Source organism: Mandrillus leucophaeus, unplaced genomic scaffold (genome assembly GCF_000951045.1).
Source record: "Mandrillus leucophaeus isolate KB7577 unplaced genomic scaffold, Mleu.le_1.0 Scaffold420, whole genome shotgun sequence".
NCBI classification, from domain to species: Eukaryota; Metazoa; Chordata; class Mammalia; order Primates; family Cercopithecidae; genus Mandrillus; species Mandrillus leucophaeus.
The window spans coordinates 1-7,107 of NW_012104477.1; the positions used below are offsets into that span (position 1 = coordinate 1).

Sequence of the window (7,107 nt, forward strand, 5' to 3'; positions counted from 1 at the left end):
ATATGTGGTGGGATGGGAGGATGGGATGTGTTTGTACTGGGCTTGTTTGTTTTGAGCCCGGGGCTGAGGAATGTGCCCGGCTCCTCTCAATTTTCAGAAACATTTATTGACCACCTGCTTTGCTCAATAAACACTGTGTTGACTGCTGTTAGAACTATATAGATGTGTAAGAACCTGACCTTGTCTTTAGGAAACTTTGAGTCTAATACTGGAAATGACTGGAAGGCTGTATTGACATACTCTGAGAGAGGTCCAAGAGAAGTAGAATAAAACCACAGGGAAGACATGTAGTAATTCTGTCTTGAGGTCTCAAATTGGAACTAGAAATAGAGAGATGTAGGTGCATGCAAAGTGAGATTGCATAAATGTAGTATTATGTAATATTTGACACACATAATGCTAGTGTTAAAACATAACTGAGCACTGATGAATCCATACTCAATTAAGAACATTACCAATACTGAAGTTAACTATTTACTTCTCCCCAGTCCATCTCCCTGTCTGCCTTCTAGAGGTACCATGTGATCACTTTTTATTCTGTCTTCTACTCTTCTTGAAGAGCTAGTTATATCCATGGATAGGTATATTTACTTTGGCCCTGGTGTCAGAAATGGATTAGAAGCTCCCTCTGCTGGTTTCATGTACAGATACCAACTGGTTAGACTTTTGTATAAGTGATACCATCACAGTAATTGCAATTATAATTACTTTTTATTGTGCCTACTATGTGTATTAAATATTTTGCATATCTCATTTAAATTTTATAAACTCTTTGTGCAGGAGTGGTGGTTATCCAGATTTATACATGAGGAAACTTAAGGCTCAATGAGATAAGTAATTTGCCCAAGGTTACCTATCTGTGAAGGGCAGAACTGAGATTTGAACCCTAATCTGACTCTGAAGCTGTGCTCTTCCTTGCTGTCACTTAAGATAATTTATCTAGAGCATTTAGTACAGTATCTGGCACAAAGCAAACACACAGCAAATGGTAGCTATTATTACAGTGATTGGCAAGACAGTGATGAATAGAAAATTGGCAGAAAGACATACAAAAATACTCTTTGAAGTAAAGCAACATTAGGATTTGGAAACAGATATAAGAGTAGCAGTTGTGTAAATAAAATATTCTCTTCAGGTATTTCAGAGACAAGCGACAGCTACAGCCTAGGAAGGAATCACATGACATACAGGACCTTTAGATCTATTTCCTGCTTCATCTTCTCCCATTCTCCCAGGCATTCTATGCTAGTCAGATGGTTGACTTGCAGTTGACTGAATGGTTCATGCACTCTCATGCCTCCTTACCTTAGGAACTGCTGCTTCCTTTACCTGAACTCGTTCACTTGGCTAACTCCTGCTTATCCTTTAGGATTGGGCTTGAGTGCCACCTCTCCCAGGAAGCCTTCCTTAAGTTTCCAAGTTAAGTAAGTTCATACAAATAATGTAACAAATTTTTAAAGTAATCTACCTATTTCCCTTCTATCTAAGTAAAACATATATGCCAAAACACATTTTTCAAAACACTCGGGCTAATGTTTAAAGAAAGTAATCCACCTATCACCCTTCTATCTAAGTAAAACATTGTTAAAAATCCCTTAATTTGTCCACATGTATTTATATTTTTCATAAAACTTTTTTTCTTATATAAAAACTTTTGGCTGGGTGTGGTGGTGCACGCCTGTAATCCCAGCACTTTGAGAGGCTGAGGTGGGTGGATCACAAGGTCAGGAGATCGAGACCAGCCTGGCCAACATGGTGAAACCCCATCTCTACTAAAAATACCAAAAATTAGCCAGGCGTGGTGGCAGGCGCCTGTAGTCCCAGCTACTTGGAAGGCTGAGGCAGGAGAATTGTTTGAACCTGGGAGGTGGGGGTTGCAGTGAGCCGAGATCACACCACTGCACTCCAGCCTGGGCAACAGAGCGAGACTATCTTAAAAAAAAAAAAAAAAATTTAAAACTTTTCTATTTTTCAACTTAACTATGGCAAGTATGTTTTCCCCTTTCTTACCAAATATAATTATGAATTGTGCGAGAGGTTTTGTATTTTCTTCTGTGTACCCAACACCATGGTAAAGAATACGTGCAAGAGGGGCCAGCTGCGGTGGCTCACGCCTGTAATCCCAGCGCTTTGGGAGGCCAAGGCGGGTGGATCACTTGAGGTCAGGAGTTCGAGACTAGCCTGCCCAACATGGTAAAAACCCATCTCTACTAAAAATATAAAATTAGCCGGGCGTGGGGGTGCACACCTGTAATCCCAGCTACTTGGGAGTCTGAGGCACACATCTGTGATCCCAGTTACTTGTAAGGCTGAGGCAAGAGAATCGCCTGAACCTCGGAGGCGGAGGTTGCAGTGAGCTGAGACGGTGCCACTGCATTCCATCCTGGGTAACAGTGAGACTCCATCTCCAAAAAAAAAAAAAAAAAAATGTACAAGAGGACACAAAAGAAGAATACATGGTCCCTGCACTCTGGGAGCTTATAATCAGTTTGAGGAAGGGAGGCATCTGGATACATATGGGGTCCTTTGTTGCTGACACATGACTAAGTGGCCTAATTTTGAATGTAGTTTAGAATTCTTGTATCTTAAAACATATTATTCTATAGCCACATGTATTTTTGTTTTGCCTACTCAAATATGTGCAGATTTGTATCAAAGAATGTCTTCATACAGATGAGAAACAGATGAATATTGAAAAGGTTTCAGAATGTTACTGGCAATTTCAATTTAATATTAAAGTTCGGTTGGGCTCAGTGGCTCACGCCTGTAATCCCAGCACTTTGGGAGGCCAAGGCGGATCACCTGAGGTAAAGAGTTCAAGACCAGCCTGGCCAACATGGTGAAATCCTGTTTCTACTAAAAATACAAAAATTAGCTTGCTGTGGTGGCAGGCACCTCTAATCCCAGCTGCTTGGGAGGCTGAGGTAGAGGAATTGCTTGAACCCAGGAGGCAGAGGTTGTAGTGAGCCAAGAGTGTGCCACTGCACTCCACCCTAGGTGACAAAGTAAGACTGTATATCAAATAATAATAATATTAAAGTGTGATATAAATTTCTAGTCTGGCCGGGCCTGGTGGCTCACACCTGTAATCCTATCACTTTGGGAGGTCGAGGTGGGTGGATCACCTGAGGTCAGGAGTTCGAGACCTGCCATGTTTCGCTAACATGGCGAAACCCCATCTGTACTAAAAATACAAAAATTAGCCAGGTGTGGTGGTGGGTGCCTGTAGTCCCAGCTACTCAGGAGGCTGAGGCAGAATTGCTTGAACGGGGAGTCAGAGGTTGCAGTGAGCTAAGATCACACCACTGCACGCCAGGCTAGGTAACAGAGCGAGTCCATCTCAAACAGAAAAAAAAAAGAAAAAAGAAAAAAAAACATATAAAGAAATTTCCAGTCTGTGTATACAGCTTTGAAGTTTTGAATTGTTTTTATAAATGATGTAGTGAGAGGAAATGGGTAACCCGGAAGATTCTTTTAGAAAACAGGACCCTGGGGCCAGGTGTGGTGGCTCACTCCTATAATCCCAGCACTTTGGGAGGCCGAGGCAGGTGGATTACGAGGTCTAGGAGTTCAAGACCAGCCTGGCCAACATGGTGAAACCCCGTCTCTACTAAAAACACACACACAAAAATTAGCAGGGTGTGGTGGCATGCACCAGCTACTCAGGAGGCTGAGGTGTGAGAATCGCTTGAACCCAGGAGGCAGAGGTTGCAGTGAGCCAAGATCGTGCCACTGCACTTCAGCCTGGGTGACAGAGCAAGACTCCATCTCAAAAAAAAAAAAAAAAAAGGAAGAGGATTCTCTGCCTCTGTAATAGCTATGGAAATTCTAGCCCAAAATAGGTGATCAGATTATTCCTTACCTGGTGAAATTAGTCTCAGTGCATTTCTCAGCAGAACAAATGTCAAGTGCTTATAGATTTCTACTTTGATAGTAAAATGGCCCTTGCAGAACTGTTACCGATGAGAGAGAACAGGTAAGGAGACGGCAAGTAGACTTTGGGATAATGTTTTTTGTAGTTCAGAGTTTTCTTCACCTTGGGCTAGTGGTATAGCACATTTATTGTCATCCAGTGGAAAAATCTAACTTGCTAGAAATGAAAAAACTTCTATATAAATATTAGCACAGGTACCCTTGACTGCAAAAGATCGGTTATCACATCTTAATCCAAAGAGAGTCATTGGCAAAACATAATTAATTCTTCATCTAATTTTTAGTGCTCACATGGAGTGGCCAAGAAGTAACGAGTCATACCTCTGAAGTGCAGCTGTCCAACAGGTAACACTGACTGGAAATTTGCATTTATCCAACGAAAAATCATGTAGTTCATAGCTAACAGCTATTTATACAGTATGTACTTACCAGGCTTCTGAAAACAAAACTAGTATGGACAAACACAAACGTATAAAGGAGCACTGTTTTATATTCTTTGATTTCTTATCTGAAAGTAGATCTAAGAGTGCTTTGCAAGCTTTTTCAGATAACACAGTTCACATTTAAAGGGAAAAACATGTTCTTTATTTGTAGACAGTGATTTACTGCTTCTATATCTAAACATCTGAGCCTCGCTCTGTCACCAGGCTGGAGTTAGTGGCGCGATCTCGGCTCACTGTAACCTCCGCCTCCTGGGTTCAAGTGATTCTCCTGCCTCAGCCTCCCAAGTAGCTGGAATTACAGGTGTGCACCACCACGCCCAGCTAATTTTTTGTATTTTAGTAGAGACAGGGTTTCACCATGTTGGTCAGGATGGTCCCAATCTCCTGACCGCATGATCCACCCGTCTTGGCCTCCCAAAGTACTGGGATTACAGATGTGAGCCACTGTGCCAGGCCAACAATTTTCTTAATGTAGAAGATAATTTGTCCACACCACTTAAAAATGAATATCTATTAATCACATGCAAATAGAACTGGAAATCAGTCTAATGCGAATGGATAAGCCATATTATATGTTCAGGCAAACAAAAAGTGTAACACACAGATCCTTTTATCTTTTGCTTTTATCCAGAGGCCTTCCAAGGGTCTGTACCCCATAGGCAGGACTCTACACAGAATTTATATTCATGCCATTTGTTGTTTCACTGTCACATAATAACATTTTCCTGAAGTCTGAGAGGTGGCATTTTTAGTTTTCAAAGCCATCAGCTTATGACTTTTAGAATATAACAACTGGAAAAAGTGTTCTGTTTTTTATTGAGAAGATTAGTGTATGGTATAATTCATTCTAATCTGATTATACAATCTTGCATTTATACTTTTTAAAAGGAAAAAATTTAACTTTATATATTTTTATCATTTACAAAAGAATGTATGCTTATTATAAAATTTCAAATACTGCAGATATCTATAAAGTATTAAAAGAAATTAAAAAGCTAAGGTAATTCCATTTTTCAGAGACAACCATTTTTGACAACTTAGTGTCCACATGCCCAAAAAATTTTTTTCTACTCAGGAGGCTGAAATGGGAGGATCAGTTGAGCCCAGGAGTTTGAGACCAGCTTGGGCAACATAGAGACCCTATCTCTAAAAAGAAAAAATTGTTTTTCAATGCTTCTACAAATGTATAATAATATAGATTTGTGTTATTCAAACTATCCTGCAACTTGATTTCTTTCCTTAATGATAAATCTCAGACATTTTTGCATATTGTACATGTAAATCTACCTTATTCTTCTCAAAAGCTACATAGTACTACATGGTAGTGATTTGTTTAACCAATCTTCTTTTGATGAGTTGTTTTCAAATATGCAGACATGCTTATTATGTACATCTTTGCACTCTTGAGCATACTGCTATAAGATAAATACCTAGAAGAGGAATTTCTAGATCAGATGTTACCAAATCTTCTTCTTAAAAGGTTAGATCACTTTACATTCTCAACAGCAGTTACGGGAATGCCTGTTAATAGTTTCTCCAAGTTAATTATCAATCTTTTTAATTTTTGCCAGTTATCGGTAGGCAAATTGGTATTTATTGTTTTAATTCATATTTGGTTAAATATCAATGGCAGTGAACATTTTTTATGTCATTAGGTCATCTGTATTTTCTTAGAACTGCCTAACATCTTAAGAAAAGTTTAAATAAACATTAGATTATCTATAGGCTTCCCTAACAATTGCTGTATAACTCGTTTCTGTCATAGAAACATCTAATTAATACCTTAACCAGAATGTAAAACTAAATGTGCATATTCTGTGGATTTTCTGAGATCATATATTTTTGTAACCTAGAGCCATGGAACTGCTTAGAGTAAAAAGTCAAAGATCCTGGTCTGTTGGACTATCAGTAGCTGATATGGTTGACAGTATTGTAAACAATAAGAAGAAAGTGCATTCTGTATCAACTTTAGCAAAGGTAACTGCTATTCTTATTCTCTCATTATATTTTAAACTTAGATATTATTAATACAAAACTAGCAAAATCATTATTCATACTCTAACCCCAGGTGTCTTCAGTATTTTAGAGTAACAGGAGAAAGCAGTTTAGTTTAAGCCCTATCCTGCTTAGCTATGAGAAGTCTGCCAGCTTGGGCAACATAGTGAGACCCCCATCTTTACAAAAACAAAAACAAAACTTTGCCAGGCATGTGACAGCCACTCAGTAGGCTGGGGTGGGAGAATCTCTTGAGCCTGGGAGGTTGAGGCTGCAGTGAGCCATGTCACTGGACTCCAGCATGGACAACACAGCGAATCCCTGTCTCCAAAAATAAAATCTTGACTGGGTGCGGTGGCTTATGCCTGTAATCCCAGCACTTTGGGAGGCAAGGCGGGCGGATCGCTTGAGGTTAAGAGTTTGAGACCAGCCTGGCTAACATGGTGAAACCCCTCTCTACTAAAAATATAAAAATTAGTTGGGCATAATGGCAGGCGCCTGTAATCCCAGCTACTTGGGAGGCTGAGGCAGGAGGCAGAGGTTGCAGTGAGCCAAGATCACACCACTGCAACTCCAGCCTGGGTGACACAGGTTGAATTGAACACTAAATTCTAGTGTTCAACAGCACAGTAGGGTGAGTGTGATTATTAATAATTTATTGTACATTTCAAAACACCTAGAAGAGGGTGGGTGTGGTGGCTCATGCCTGTAATCCCAGCACTTTGGGAGGCCGAGG

The 7,107-nt window shown here is 39.9% G+C and overlaps 1 long non-coding RNA gene across 1 annotated transcript in view; it reads left to right on the plus strand.

Annotated features, from left to right (window-relative positions):
• Positions 1–3,920: 3,920 nt before the first annotated feature.
• The window catches only part of LOC105548739, a 7,017-nt gene continuing 3,830 nt past the window's right edge, over positions 3,921–7,107 (plus strand). Inside the window, exons 1-2 of the long non-coding RNA XR_001007439.1 lie at positions 3,921–4,278; positions 6,230–6,353. This is a non-coding gene — a long non-coding RNA (uncharacterized LOC105548739). The remainder of the gene's footprint in view (positions 4,279–6,229; positions 6,354–7,107) is intronic.